Source organism: Salvelinus alpinus, chromosome 13, assembly GCF_045679555.1.
Source record: "Salvelinus alpinus chromosome 13, SLU_Salpinus.1, whole genome shotgun sequence".
In the NCBI taxonomy this organism is placed as follows: Eukaryota; Metazoa; Chordata; class Actinopteri; order Salmoniformes; family Salmonidae; genus Salvelinus; species Salvelinus alpinus.
The window spans coordinates 3,176,446-3,192,802 of record NC_092098.1 but is presented as its reverse complement, the minus strand read 5'-3'; the positions used below and the strand labels follow the sequence as shown (position 1 = coordinate 3,192,802).

General features: G+C 43.6%; 2 non-coding genes across 2 annotated transcripts; one reads left to right on the top strand and one right to left on the bottom strand.

Annotated features, from left to right (window-relative positions):
- Positions 1 to 12,719: 12,719 nt before the first annotated feature.
- trnas-uga (transfer RNA serine (anticodon UGA)) lies at positions 12,720 to 12,801 on the bottom strand. The gene has a single exon. It is a non-coding gene; the product is annotated as a tRNA-Ser (tRNA).
- A 447-nt stretch (positions 12,802 to 13,248) lies between these two features.
- trnaa-cgc (transfer RNA alanine (anticodon CGC)) lies at positions 13,249 to 13,320 on the top strand. The gene has a single exon. It is a non-coding gene; the product is annotated as a tRNA-Ala (tRNA).
- Positions 13,321 to 16,357: the final 3,037 nt, after the last annotated feature.

The following is a 16,357-nucleotide window of genomic DNA, read 5'->3' as shown; positions in this document are numbered from 1 at the left end:
TTTCACTAATATGTTCTGTCAATATCACAATGTAAGTGTCTGTTTTGTCTCTGTCTGTCTGCATGCCTGTCTATCTGCCTGTCTTCTGACAGTGTCACAGTAACACAGAGAGCGGTGGAGGAAGATAAAGATAAAGGGAGAGAAAGAAAGATGGACCATATGGCCTGACATGGCATGCTGCTTCATCCTGTGCTGCCAAGCCAACTTCAGGAGAGAGAGACTGAGAGAAAGGACAGAGAAAGAGAATAACAGGAGGACAGAGGGCGATATTCAGAGCAGGGTGTGACGTGGTGAGGTTGGACCAAGGTGCAGAGAAGAGACCAGACGAGGAATCAGTGGTTAAGGATAAACATAATACTTTACTGAGAAATGGTAACGGAAGGATCACAGTAACACTGGGGAATCAACAAACACTAAGTCTAAACGCACGCACGGACGGACGGCAAAATAAACCAGAAAACACACCTCCTTTAACAGGGACATCATAACGGTCTCTGCTACCCTCTGTTGACAGGTGGAACCATGACAACCTGAGTGTCATTAATGTCTCTAGTACGGTCTCTGCCACCCTCTGGTGACAGGTGGAACCATGACAGTCTGAGTGTCATTAATGTCTCTAGTACGGTCTCTGCTACCCTCTGGTGACAGGTGGAACCATGACAGTCTGAGTGTCATTAATGTCTCTAGTACGGTCTCTGCTACCCTCTGGTGACAGGTGGAACCATGACAGTCTGAGTGTCATTAATGTCTCTAGTACGGTCTCTGCTACCCTCTGGTGACAGGTGGAACCATGACAACCTGAGTGTCATTAATGTCTCTAGGACGGTCTCTGCTACCCTCTGTTGACAGGTGGAACCATGACAACCTGAGTGTCATTAATGTCTCTAGGACGGTCTCTGCTACCCTCTGGTGACAGGTGGAACCATGACAACCTGAGTGTCATTAATGTCTCTAGGACGGTCTCTGCTACCCTCTGTTGACAGGTGGAACCATGACAGTCTGAGTGTCATTAATGTCTCTAGGACAGTCTCTGCTACCCTCTGGTGACAGGTGGAACCATGACAGCCTGAGTGTCATTAATGTCTCTAGGATGGTCTCTGCCACCCTCTGGTGACAGGTGGAACCATGACAGTCTGAGCGCCCAAGGAGAGGTAGTCGTCTCGACAGGCCAGTTCCGTCTGGAACTCCACGCGCAGTCCTCTTCTGAATAACGCGCGAAGCGCCGGCTCATTCCATCCACTGGATGCTGCAACTGTCCAGAAGGTGACCGCGTACTCAGCTGTAGTCTGGTCCTCCTGCCGTAGTTGGAGTAGGCGCTCACCCCTCTCTGCCCTCCGGTGGATGATCAAAGATACCTCTGAACAGAGCCATGAACCCCTCATACGAATCCAGCTCCTCCTCTCCCAGATGGCCGTGGCCCATTCCGACGACCGCCCAGTCAGCAGAGAAATAACCGTGACAACCTTGGACCTCTCGATGATTGGGGCTCCCATCTGGTGGGCAAAGTAGATGGAGCACTGTAGTAGGAAGTCACGCTATTTAGATGGGGTGCCGTCACATTTATCTGGGAGGTACAAACACTTACCTAAGCGGGTTGTTGAATGGGCTGGTGTGCTGGCTCGATGGGTCGACTGGTGGTGGAGTATCCTCCTCTAGTTGAAGTCAACGCCTCTCAGGTATGTTCAAGACGTTGAACACTGCGAAGTACCTCTTCCATAGCCGTCCCCAGTTGCGCCAGCTGGTCATGGTGTTGACTAAGTAGGTATCCCTGTTCGTTGACCGTCTGGGAGTTCTGATTTCCTGCTGCTTCCATTTGTTGAGGCAGTATTCTGTAACGTAATGATTGATGCTAGGTAATGATTGATACCAGGTGCTCATGATGATGGTTGCCACGACCAGTGGTTAGTAAACCGGCGACTGCAAATGCCAGGGGGGAGGAGTGGGAGTAGACGTGACAAGACTGCTGCGCCACCCGGGAGACCCTGTCGTGATTTTTTTATATACGGTATGACTTTACTTGCATAAAAACTTTGATTGAAACATGCGAGAGGGAAGTCATACTGTATAAAAAAAAGTAATGACAGCTGTGATGGAAACAAGTTTCAGGAAACGTATGAAATGGTGAAATGAAATGGTGTGTTGTCCTCCCACTACGACTCAGGAAACCATGCAGTTTATTAGGCTACAGATAAAATAAGTTATGACGAACGTTACAGGGTGGTGAAAATTCACAGTGATGAGCTTGAAGCTCCTTTCCAATAAATATTGAGGGTCTTATTCTGGTGACATGATGACCGATGCTTGACTGCTGTTTGACAAATAAAAATACATTTTATGTGCTCTATGCCATCACACACAGTTTTTTATCCCCAAGAAGTGGGGATGGATACACACCACTGGTGGGAAAATGCCAGTGGTGTAAAGCACTGAAGTAAAAATACTTGAAAGTACTACAGTCGTGGCCAAAAGTTTTGAGAATGACACAAATATAAATTTTCACAAAGTCTGCTGCCTCAGTTTGTATGATGGCAATTTGCATATACTCCAGAATGTTACGAAGAGTGATCAGATGAATTGCAATTAATTGCAAAGTCCCTCTTTGCCATGCACATGAACTGAATCCCCCCAAAACATTTCCACTGCATTTCAGCCCTGCCACAAAAGGACCAGCTGACATCATGTCAGTGATTCTCTCGTTAACACAGGTGTGAGTGTTGACGAGGACAAGGCTGGAGATCACTCTGTCATGCGGATTGAGTTCGAATAACAGACTGGAAGCTTCATAAGGAGGGTGGTGCTTGGAATCATTGTTCTTCCTCTGTCAATCATGGTTACCTGCAAGGAAACACATGCCGTCATCATTGCTTTGCACAAAAAGGGCTTCACAGGCAAGGATATTGCTGCCAGTAAGATTGCACCTAAATCAACCATTTATCGGATCATCAAGAACTTCAAGGAGAGCGGTTCAATTGTTGTGAAGAAGGCTTCAGGGCACCCAAGAAAGTCCAGCAAGCACCAGGACCGTCTCCTAAAGTTGATTCAGCTGCGGGATCGGGGCACCACCAGTACAGAGCTTGCTCAGGAATGGCAGCAGGCAGGTGTGAGTGCATCTGCACGCACAGTGAGGCGAAGACTTTTGGAGGATGGCCTGGTGTCAAGAAGGGCAGTAAATAAGCCACTTCTCTCCAGGAAAAACATCAAGGACAGACTGAAATTCTGCAAAAGTTACAGAGATTGGACTGCTGAGGACTGGGTTAAAGTCATTTTCTCTGATGAATCCACTTTCCGATTGTTTGGATCATCCGGAAAAAAGCTTGTCCGGAGAAGACAAGGTGAGCGCTACCATCAGTCCTGTGTTATGCCAACAGTAAAGCAACCTGAGGCCATTCATGTGTGGGGTTGCTTCTCAGCCAAGGGAGTGGGCTCACTCACAATTTTGCCTAAGATCACAGCCATGAATAAAGAATGGTACCAACACATCCTCCGAGAGCAAAACATCGATATATCGGCTCTATGGCCAGGAAACTCCCCAGACCTTAATCCCATTGAGAACGTGTGGTCAATCCTCAAGAGGCGGGTGGACAAACAAAAACCCACAAATTCTGACAAACTCCAAGCATTGATTATGCAAGAATGGGCTACCATCAGTCAGGATGTGGCCCAGAAGTTAATTGACAGCATGCCAGCGCGGATTGCAGAGGTCTTGAAAAAGAAGGGTCAACTGCAAACATTGACTCTTTTCATCAACTTCATGTAATTGTCAATAAAAGCCTTTGACACTTATGAAATGCTTGTAATTATACTTCAGTATTCCATAGTAACATCTGACAAAAATATCTAAAGACACTGAAGCAGCAAACTTTGTGGAAATGAATATTTGTGTCATTCTCAAAACATTTGGCCACGACTGTACTTATTAAGTAGTTTTTGGGGTATCTGTACTTTACTCTACTATTTATATTTTTGACTACTTTTACTTCACTACATTTCTAAAGAAAATTATGTACTTTTTACTCCATAAATTTTTCCTGACACCCAAAAGTACTCGTTACATTTTGAATGTTTAGCAGGACAGGAAAATGGTCTAATTCACACACACATCAAGAGAACATCCCTGGTCATCCCACTATCTCTGACTTCACTAAACACATGCTTTGTTTGTAAATGATGTCTCAGTGTTGGAGCGCGCCCCTGACTATCCGTAAATTTAAAAAAACAAGGAAATGATTCCATCTGGTTTCCTAAATGATTTATACTTTTACTTTTGATACTTAAGTATATGTTAGCAATAACATTTACTTTTGATACTTAAGTACATTTAAAACCAAATACTTTTGGACTTTTACTCAAGTAGAATTTTACTGGGTGACATTCCCTTTTACTTGAGTCACCTTAATAGAAAATATCTTTACTTTTACTCAAGTACGACAATTGGGTACTTTTTCCACCACTGGAAAATGTGCATATTTTCTTTATGTGGATTTTAGAATATTCACATAAAATCTGTCGCCAATTGGATGGGAACCTAGTTTCTGCTACAAAGAATTCAATGACAGGGCCGAAAGCAAAAACATTTTTACCTTACATTTCAGTCTAAGGACGTCCGATGACTGTGAATCACCCTAAGGACCTTACAATTAATTTATTTAACCTTTATTTAACCAGGAAAAGCCCACTGAGACCCAGAGACTCTTTTTCAATGGCGACCTGGCCAAGAAGGCAGCAACAATCAATACATTACAGAATTAATTCCTACAACAATACAATACAATTCAACAACATGATCCACACCAAAGACAGCATTTACACTCCTCTGCAACAGAGTCTCCCATCAACATTTTAAATTCATTCAGTAGACCTAACATATCTAGATGAAGCATGGGTTGTAGACTATTCCATGCCTCTGGTGCACAAGACGAGAAGGCAGTTTTGCCTAACACGGAACCCAAACCGGCTGCGCGCGTGCGCCATCATGCGCTATCGTGCATACATTTATTTTGTCCCCCTACACCAAACGCGATCCCGACACACAGGTTAAAATATCAATACAAACTCTGAACCAATGACATGTATGGAAATGTAGCTAGTTAGCTTGCACTTGCTAGCTAATTTGTCTTATTTAGCTAGCTTGCTGTTGCTAGCTAATTTGTGTTGGGATATAAACCTTGAGTTGTTATTTTACCTGAAATGCACAAGGTCCTCTACTCCGACAAATTAATCCACACATAAAACGACCAAACGAATTGTTTCTAGTCATCTCTCCTCCTTCCAGGCTTTTTCATTGTTGAACTTATATGGTGATCGCATCGAAACTTTCATAGTATTACCACGACTACCGGCAAAACAGTTCGTCTTTCAATCACCCACGTGGGTAAAACCAATAAAACCAATGAGGAGGTGGCACGTGGGTACCTGCTTCTGTAAACCAATGAGGAGATGGGAGAGGCAGGACTTTCAGCGCGATCTGCGTCAGAAATAGGAATGACTTCTATTTTAAGCCCTTGGTAACGCAGATGCTCGTTGGTGCGTGCGAGCAGTGTGGGTGCAATAATTGAATAACATGGATTTCTACATTTATTTTGCGACGATCGCGCACGTGACGTGTCCGGTCTGGTCAGCATGTAATACTGTAAATGTCCTGGGGACTTTAATTAAGTAGCAACCACCTAGCAGACCAGGTATGGTAACTGATGGTGGTGAAGGAGACCAGACTACAGAGATAAAGAGGGAGTTTACCCAAAAGGCCTTTGTAGATGAACACATACAAATGTAGATTTCTGCACATATAAAGTGAGATCCAACCCAACATTTGGTACACAAGGTGCAATGGTGGGTGAGTGACATGGCATTTGTAATAAAGTGCAAGGATGCATGATAAACATAGTCTAGTCTCTGTATGACAGAGGAGGCTGCATGCATATACAACAAGTCAACAATAATCAATTACAGAGAGAAAAGTGGCCTAAACAAGTCACAAGCGGGAAGCAAGCCTTATTACAAAAAATAAAACCCAATTTCAATTCAAGCTTCCTCACAAGATTATTCATATGAACTTTAAAGGACAACTTGCATTGAACCATATACCTAGGTATTTGTAGCTAACCTTTTCTGGCTGAGTGCGAGCTCTGGTAAAGGTCATGCATTTTTTTGTTTTTTTTACATTCAAGACCAGTTTGAGACCAGGGCTGCAGTGACTAAAAAGCAGTCTGGAGCTCTTCAACAGCCTGAAACAGAGAGGGAGTAAATGAATATATGACTGTAGCATCTGCATATAGATGCAATTTCACTGGTTGCATACCATTTCCCAGATCATTAATACAAATTGAGAACAACACAGGAGCTACAATGGAACCCTGGGGCACACCTCTATTAGTCTCAAGAAAGCTAGACTTGTGATTGTCAGCATATACACATTGTGTTCTGTCAGAAAGATAGTTCCTAAACCAATTTACTGCCCCTTCACTGAGACCAATGTTACGGAGTCTAGCTAGCAACAATCATGTTCAACTGAATCAAATGCCTTTGATAAATCAACAAACAGAGCAGCACAATGTTGCTTTTTATCAAGTGCATTTATGATGTAATTTACCATAGCTGCAGTTGTGGTGCTGTACCCCGATCTAAAGCCAGACTGAACCCCGCTCAGTATGTTATTTTCATTTAAGATGTTTTTTAACTGGGAGTTCACTTGGGATTCATAGACTTTGGCCAGGATAGGGAGTTTAGAGAGAGTACGATAGTTATTAGCATCTGAGGGATATCCACCCTTTAGTTGTGGGAGGACATAAGCTGATTTCCAAATGCTGGGTTTGGAATTGGTCAAGAGACTCAAGTTGAAAATGTGAGCCACAGGTTCAGTAATAATACCAGCTGCTATCTTTAAGAAGTAGGGATCCTTTTTAGTGTCTATTGCCTTTAGCGCTTTAAAGACCTCAGCATAAGAAACAGGCTCAAAGTTAAAATGGTTCACATGAGGGCCTATATCATGGTTTACTGTAACAGAGCTTACATTAGAGGCCTGGGCCCCACCATTATCCAAAACTGAACCAGCAGATATGAAGTGCTTGTTAAAAACCCCTACAATATCAGCTTTATCCTTCACTTCATTAGAATCCATCATTAAATGGTCAGGAAGGCCAGAGGATACATTAGAACCTGACACTGATTTGAGTAGCATCCAGAAATTGGTAGGGTTGTTTAGGTTCTCTGTGACTGCATTTAAATAGTCATCTGGCTTGATTAGCTTCCAGAACTTGGTAGGGTTGTTTTGGTTCTCTGTGACTGCATTTAGATATAAGTCTTATTTGGACCTCCAAATCAATCCTGTACATTTGTTTCTCAGCGCTCTGGAGGAGGCCCAGTCAACAGGAGCATTTGTATGTCTAGCTTGAGTCCAAGAGACATTTCTCTTTCTAATTAATTCTGCCAAGTTATCTGAAAACCAGGTATTGTCCCTTCCGCCAATTCTACATTTCTTCACAGGGGCATGCTTATCACACACGGACACGAATTTCATATAAAAATAGTCCCAGGCAGTGTCAACATCGGAAATCAGACTTCCACTGTCAATATTATGGTACAGATCATGTAAGAACGCTTGCTCATCAAACTGTCTAAAATGTCTTTTAAAAATATAACAGGGTTTGGCTTTGGTCATTTTTGTATTTCTAACACAAGCAATTGCACAATGATACCCCTTACTATTTGTGAGGGGTATTCATTAGAAGAATGTTCAACAGCGTTGATTTGTTAGGTGATCTGGGATTCGGTCTTGTAGGTGCATTAATTATTGTGCGAGAGTCTTTCAGAGAGTCATACTTCTTAGCAATACAATGTCACATAGGTTGAGGAATACCGTCCGCAAAGAGTAAATATGAACACACCAATTTCATGGGTTTTACTGAAACGGCTGTCCTACAGAATTTTTGTCACCCCCCCAGGTTTATAATTACAATGTCATACAAAAAGTGTCAACGGTGTGCTTTAGGACCATGTGGACACAGCAGTCGGGTAGGCTGTTTGTAGTGTGTAGCCGGCTGGATTAGGACCAGGCAAAGCTTCTGGAAGGCTGCTGTCACGATCGTCATCAAGGAAATGACCAGGCCAAGGTGCAGCGTGGTAAGCATACATTCTTTTATTTTTAAATGTCGGCAACAAAAACAATAAACAACCAAACGAACGTGAAGCTCTGTAAGGCTATACATGCCCACTAACAAAGACAACAACCCACAAATGAGAAAAGGAAAATAGGCTGCCTAAGAATGATTCCCAATCAGAGACAATGATAGACAGCTGTCCCTGATTGAGAATCATCCCCGGCCAAAAACAAAGAACCAGAAAGCATAGACTTTCCCACCCGAGTCACACCCTGACCAAACAAAGAGAATAAAAGGATCTCTACGGTCAGGGAGTGACAGTACCCCCCCCCCCCCCCAAAGGTGCGGACTCCTGCCGTAAACCTGACACTATAGGGGAGGGTCTGGGTGGGCATCTATCTTGGTGGCAGCTCCGGTGCGGGACGCAGACCCCGCTCCACCTCTGGCTCCCCCCACTTTGGTGGCGCCTCTGGTGCGGGGACCCTCGTCGCCGACCCCGGACTGGGGACCCTCTCTTTGGGCACGCTTTTCATCCAAAATTCCCAATGCTGCCCCCTACCCTAGAGAAGTTAATAAGGAGAAGTGGATCTAAAATTCCATGCATTACAGTTGTATCTTTTAGCAATGTTTATTATGAGTATTTCTGTAAATTGATGTGGCTCTCTGCAAAATCACCGGATGTTTTGGAACTACTGAACATAACGCGCCAATGTAAACTCTGATTTTTGGATATAAATATGAACTTTACCGAACAAAACATACATGTATTGTGTAACATGAAGTCCTATGAGTGTCATCTGATGAAGATCATCAAAGGTTAGTGATTCATTTTATCTCTATTTCTGCTTTTTCTGACTCCTCTCTTTGGCTGGAAAAATGGCTGTGTTTTTCTGTGTCTTGGCTCTGACCTAACATAATCGTTTGGTGTGCTTTCGTCGTAAAGCCTTTTTGAAATCGGACACTGTGGCTGGATTTACTTCAATGATGATGGTTTTGCATCTAACCTTCCACCTCCAGCAGCCAGTCCCTCCAGAAACATGACTTCTCTCTATTGCTCTTTGATTGATACCAGGTGGGGAGCGCTCTGCTTTAAAGAGAGAAGCTATGTCTTTGACCAAAAGAGGCTTCTCAGCGTAGATGAAAACCTCTCTGAAGAGGCTTGAGTGTCTATTCATGCAAGGCAGGAGCCCTAGACACTCCAGACCCTCTTTGAATCTATGAAGTAAAAAAAGTCACATAATAAATTTGCCCTGAAGAATTTATTAGCTAAACTTATGAGATTCCTTAGATATATGGAAACTTACTGCTCAAGATCATCCCATAGCCTGCTTTCTAAGTAGAACTTTGTGGCTGACACCACCCAGGGCATCCCTCTCCAATGTACAAATGTATAGCACTGAACCCAACATGACCGCTTCCTGTGCCTCGTCAACAGTTTGTGCTAACTGGATCTTAGTTCAATAAACAGTGTTTTGGGACAAATTAGCATAACAATAAACTGATTATCCCTACCCTTAAAAAAGATTGCCTGCCAACAAAAGGAAACCAAATCCATGTGGAAAAGTATTCATGAACAGCCACAACCCGAATATTTTTTTCAAACTTAGTGCAAATGAACAGTAACGTAACATCCATTACAGTATAAAGTTACTTACCTTCTCTCTGAAGTCATATTCCGCAATTTCTTTCAGTTCTGGCACAGGAGGTTGTAGGCCACACACTTGCCTGTATAGCCTCTCTGAAAAATTGCGGCTCTACACCCCCATGTACCGGACAGACAGCAATCATGCGGCCCACCTGCTTGTATACGCCATCATAGAGTGCTGTCACACAGAAGACAAACAGTAAATAAAGGACACATTAAATAACATGCAAAAATCAAATGTCTTACTCAAGTCATACATAATGCCATAAACACACGTGTCTTTGTTGGTGTAAAAGTGTAACTCACCTTGAGAGTTGTAAGAAAGGCATTTTTGCCAATCAGGTCCCTCAAATATTGCAGAGGAATGGATGGTACTCATTAGCAGTCAAATCTATTGAGGGACCACCCTCATCAGCTGCCCCTTTTCCTTCAGCGTCCCTAAAAACCATGTCTATTTTTTGCCTCCGGATTAAAACGGGCTCTCTTAAAGCCTCTCATTCCACAAACATAAACGTTGTCCCTCATCACGTTAATTTGGTTGGCATCAGGGACAAAAGCAGAGTCAATTTTGCTGCTCATTAACTTCAGCAGTGTTTGGAGGTCAACACACAAAAAAAGAGACATTCAGAATAACAACGCTCAGATACTTCCCACAATTCATCTGTAATAAGACATTGAATTATTTACAGGGATGACGTACTCATTGTCATCACCAACATCAACAGAAGAGTGGGATGAACGTGGACGACAAGCCTCATGGAATGGTGTAGGGGGGCCACAGGAAGTGGTGCAGAAGATGTGGGGGGGGGCACAGGAATAAGTTCTGCCACAAGTGTAGCCTTGTTTGTAGAAGTAGTCTGTAAAAGGTCATTTAAAGGCTTATACATTTCATAAACATGGAGAAAGCAATAAAGCTGTCAAACATGAGGTGATTGCGTTCTGAAAACGATTTACAGAAAAACAATGTAGACGCATGCATCACTCACTGTAGAATGTAATCAATGTGTAGGTCAAAAAGACATTTTAAGGTTGCATGTATCTCTATTTTTTTAAATCATATTTTCCATATGTATTACATTGAAAAGCAGACAGTGCTGTTTTCTCCTCCATGGTCCATCCTAACTCTGGAGAGAACACCATATCTGGAGACAGCATTCATGTGTCACGTTGCTATGAATGGAATTGGGAGACAGGTGCAGGAATGTGTAATGTTTTTTATTAACCCAAATTATGCCGTGTAAAGGCACGAGGACGAAGACCAAACAAACACGTAACAAAAACACAGGGTTGAAACCCCCAAAAAAGAGCGAGGAGTACCTTGAATAAATAACACACATGCACAATGATTAACACAGTGGACGAGACCCGTAATCATCTGCGCAATCCACAAGGGCACGAAAGGCCAAAACACAAGTACTCACACACGCCAACGGACATAGTAGCAATCATCCACAGCCCAATGGTAAAGCAAAGGGCACATCAATACAATTACAATCAGTGGGAATGGGGACCAGGCGTGCGTAATGACACAGTTCCTGAGGGATCCGTGACATCATGAAGCAATCCATTACAGTACTGCTGCGATTGTTGCTGGAAGCACGGAGAAACACAACGAGACGGCTGTACCCATCAATGCCACCATGTATGACTATCCTCCACCTAAATCAGAGAATACAGCACTGGTTGATACAAAAGCTGAAGATACATTAAATACACAAACATCACCATCCTCCTTTACCACTTAAATGCTGCATCAGGTTCCTGCAGTATATAACAAAGCAGCAGACCAAATATTAAATGAACATCCAAAATGTGGAACAATGTTAATGAACAATCTACCGCGGATCACAACTATAAGTACTTCCGTTAGCCCTCTAAAGGCCACAACAAGGGTTTGTTCTAGACTGTTTCCTACAGTGGAAGATGTGTGATTACAATATCAAATCAAATCAAATTTATTTTATATAGCCCTTCGTACATCAGCTAATATCTCGAAGTTCTGTACAGAAACCCAGCCTAAAACCCCAAACAGCAAGCAATGCAGGTGTAGAAGCACTGGTGGCTAGGAAAAACTCCCTAGAAAGGCCAAAACCTAGGAAGAAACCTAGAGAGGAACCAGGCTATGAGGGGTGGCCAGTCCTCTTCTGGCTGTGCCGGGTGGAGATTATAACAGAACATGGCCAAGAGGTTCAAATGTTCATAAATGACCAGCATGGTCAAATAATAATAATCACAGAAGTTATCGAGGGTGTAGCAAGTCAGCACCTCAGGAGTAAATGTCAGTTTTAGACCTTCGGTTGCTGTTTTGCCTAAAAATACAAAAACATGTTTGACCTCAGTACTCCTCAATAATAAGTCACCTTTATGTAGCTAGCAGGGCTGTACAAATATTACAAGACGGCGCCGTTCACTGTGGCTATGGCCGGGGTGTGCGGATAAGGAACGTTAGCAAGCTAATGTAACCGATGAGAAATGGCTAGCTAGTTAGCGGTGGTGCGCGATAATAGCGTTTCAATCGGTGACGTCACTCGCTCTGAGACGCGTTTAAGGCGTTAATTTAGCGCGTGAAGATGTTAATTTAACGCGTGCACACATTAATTTAGCGCCTGCACCTGCTTACTTTACACACATAGCATTAAAAAGATCGCGGTTTAACCACGTGCTTTATGACCCCAACGGCGTTCCATACTTCAGTAGGTGTAGCAGTCTCTAGTCTCTACTTTTATCCAATGTAAAAAAACACAATTTCAAATGTTGCTACACAAGACCGAATCGAGCCGGTCTAGCACATTTTTTGTTTTATTGAGAACAGAGTTGAGCGTTCCTCAGCAAGTGTATTTCGTGTGCTTTTCAATCAATCTATCGCCTATTTTAGCACATGCATAAAGTTTAATCGCGCAATCTGATTATTTTCGAATGGTGAACGGGGTTATTCGTCATAATCCCCACGTTATGAATGATTCAAAAGAACCATTTTCCGCTGCGAGCAGGGTTCGAACCTGCGCGGGAAGAACCCATTGGATTTCAAGTCCAACGCCTTAACCACTCGGCCATCGCAGCTTATAGTTGTGTAGGATGATATTATAAATAATGAACGATTCCTGTAAGGCGTCGACGATGAACATCATAAAAACAGGCAGTTTAGCTAGCTAAATATCCGTGGATAGTATTTGGCTAAATGGCAATTGCACTGTCTGACAACAAACATCAGTAAACCGCTGATCTAGCTACAACGTATAGTAGCAAGCACAGCTAACTTAACGTTAGTCATCAAGAAGCTAACGTAAACATGATAATGTTGTGCGCCACTGTAAACGTTGTTGACATCAGATATTGCAATGAATGTATAATTAAAGACTAAATGAATAAATCACATACCAACCAACCTGATGAACAAGTTGCTAGGTCGGCTAATGGGACGTTCCCAAAAACATAAAACCCTCAATATTGGCGCCTCTACAAGAACTAGGTTGAAATAGCTTAAATATTTCTTTAAAATTATCACGTGGGGATGTAGCTCAGTGGTAGAGCGCATGCTTCGCATGTATGAGGCCCCGGGTTCAATCCCCGGCATCTCCATATTTTCCAAAGATTATGCTTTCACAATCTAGTTCAATTTTTTTCTTCACCTTTATTTAACCAGGTAAACCAGTTGAGAACAAGTTCTCATTCACAACTGCGACCTGGCCAAGATAAAGCAAAGCAGTGCGGTAAAGGCAATAAATAGGCCATAGTGGCGAAATAATTACAATTTAGCAAATAAATAATTACAATTTAGCAAATAAACACTGGAGAGATAGATGTGCAGAAGATGAATGTGCAAGTAGAGATACTGGGGTGCAAAGGAGCAAAACATAAATAACAATATGGGGATGAGGTAGTTGGGTGGGCTATTTACAGATGGGCTTCCAACACGTCTCCAACACCACTATGGGCAAAAAAGTCCTAGACCAGTGTTATTCTACCAACAAGCAAGCATACAAGACCTTCCCTCTTCCGCCATTCGGCAAATGCTTTACTACCACTGATTGGAACATGTTTTCGATACTGCCGATAACATTGACGAGCTAACCACCTCCATCACTGCCTTTATTAGAAAATGCATCGGTGACGTTGTCCACGCGGTTAAGGTTCGCTGTTTCAAAAGCCCTGGATTAACACTGAGGTTTGCGCTAAACTAAAGGGCTACCGCACACAGAGCTATCGTAGACAACCCTGAGGCTATGGCCGAGGACAGGAATGAATATAAGAAGTCCCGCTATGACCTCTGCAGAGTCATCAAACAAGCAAAAGGACTATATACTGTAGGAATAAGGTGTAATTATACTACACATGCGCCGATGTCCATCGCATGTGGCAGGGGCTACAGTCCATTACGGATTACAAAAGAAAACCCAACCGTGATCTACCCAACAATGCATTTTATGCACACTTTGACAACAACAACATGCCGGGTGTGAGGGCACTGACCCAGAGGATTGGTTGATCTCACTCTGACGTGAGAAACGTCTTTAATCAGGTCAACACCCGCAAGGCCGCGGGGCCGACGGAATTCCAGGACGCGTTCTCAGAGCATGCGTAGAACAGATGGCAGGCATATTAACGGTCATTTTCAACCTCTCCTTGTCCCAGTCTATAATCCTCACATGTTTAAAGATGACTACCGTCATTCCTGTCCCCAAGAACTCGAAGACTTCATGACACAACGAATACCACCTTGTAGCACTCGCTTCTGTAATCATGAAGTGCTTTGAGAGGCTGGTTATGGCACACATTAACTCCACCATCCCAGACACCCTGGACCCACTCCATTCCACTCCAACAGATCCGTAGATGAAGCAATCTCAATAGCTCTCCACACTGCCCTTACCCACGTAGATAAGAGGAATACTTATGTGAGAATGCTGTTCATTGACTACAGCTCAGCGGTCAACACCATTGTCCCCTCCAAGCTCGTCACCAAGCTTAGCACTGGGTCTGAATATCTCCCTCTGCAACTGGATCCTGAACTTCCTGATGGGCCGCCCCCAGGTGGTGAGGGTAGGCAACATCACCTCCACCACACTGACCCTCAACACAGGGACCCCACAGGGGTCCAACACCATTATCAAGTTTGATTATGGCACGACAGTGGTAGGCCTGATCACCGGTGACGATGAGACAGCCTACAGGGAGGAGGTCAATGACCTGGCAGTGTGGGGCCAGAACAACCTCTCCCTCAATGTCAGTAAGACCAAGGAGCTGATCGTGGATTACAGGAAACGGGGGGCAAGCACACCCCCCCCCCCCCCATCCACATCGACGAGGCTGCAGTGGAGCAGGTTAAGAGCTTCAAGTTCCTCAGTGTCCAAATCACTAAAGACTTAAAATGGTCCAAACATGCGCACAGTCATGAATAAGGTGCCGACAGAGAGGGCTGCCGTGCTTCTAGCTCATAGGACACTTTTCAGGATTTAGTTTTTTAATTCTTACAGTATTAGCCCAGATTTTTTTGTGTGTTATTACATACAGCCGGAAAGAACTATAGGATATCAGAGCGGTGGTAACTCACCTGCACTACCAGCATTACGACCAGGAATATGACTTTCCCGAATCGGATCCTTTGTTCGCACCCCCCAGGGCAATTGAACTGATTCCAGAGGCCGACCCAAAACAGCGCTGGAGGAGGAGAGGTACTCGGAGTGGTCTTCTAGTCCAACTAAGGAGGCGCGCACAACATCCACCGCTTCCGAGTATATTACTCGCTAATGTTCAGTCTCTGGATAATAAAGTTTGACGAGCTCAGGGTGAGGATTTCTTTCCAGAGAGACATCAGGATTGTGACATACTCTGTTTCAAGGAAACATGGCTTTCTCGGAATATACTGTCTGAGTCCAGCCAGTTGGGTTCTCAGTTCATCGCGCAGACAGGAATAAGTTTCTCTCTGTGAAGAAGAAGGGTGGGGGTGTATGTTTCATGATTAACGACTCATGGTGTGATTGTGATAACAACTCAAGTCCTTTTGTTCACCCGATCTAGAATAGCTCACAATCAAATGCAGACAGTATTATCTCCCAAGAGAATACTCTTAGGTTATAGTCACAGCCGTGTATATCCCCCCTCAAGCCGATACCACGACGGCCCTCAAAGAACTTCACTGGACTTTATGCAAACTGGAAACCACATATCCTGAGACTGCATTTATTGTAGTTGGGGATTTTAACAAAGCACATTTGAGAAAAAGGCTGCCAAAGTTTAATCAACACAAGGCACTCCCTTGCCCTCCTTTCGGCAAATCTGACCACAACTCTATTTTGCTCCTCCCTTCCTATAGGCAGAAATTCAAACAGGAAGTACCTGTGCTAAGGACTATTCAACGCTGGTCTGACCAATCACAATCCAAGCTTCAAGATTGTTTTGATCACGCGGACTAGGATATGTTCCGGGGAGTGTCCGATAATAACATTGACGAATATACTGGTACGGTGACTGAGTTTATCAGGAAGTGTATAGGAGATCTTGTACCCATTGTGACTATTAGAACCTACCCTAAGCAGAAAACGTGGATAGATGGCCTCATTCGCGCAAAACTGAAATGGTGAACCACCGTATTTAACCATGGCAAGGTGACTGGGGA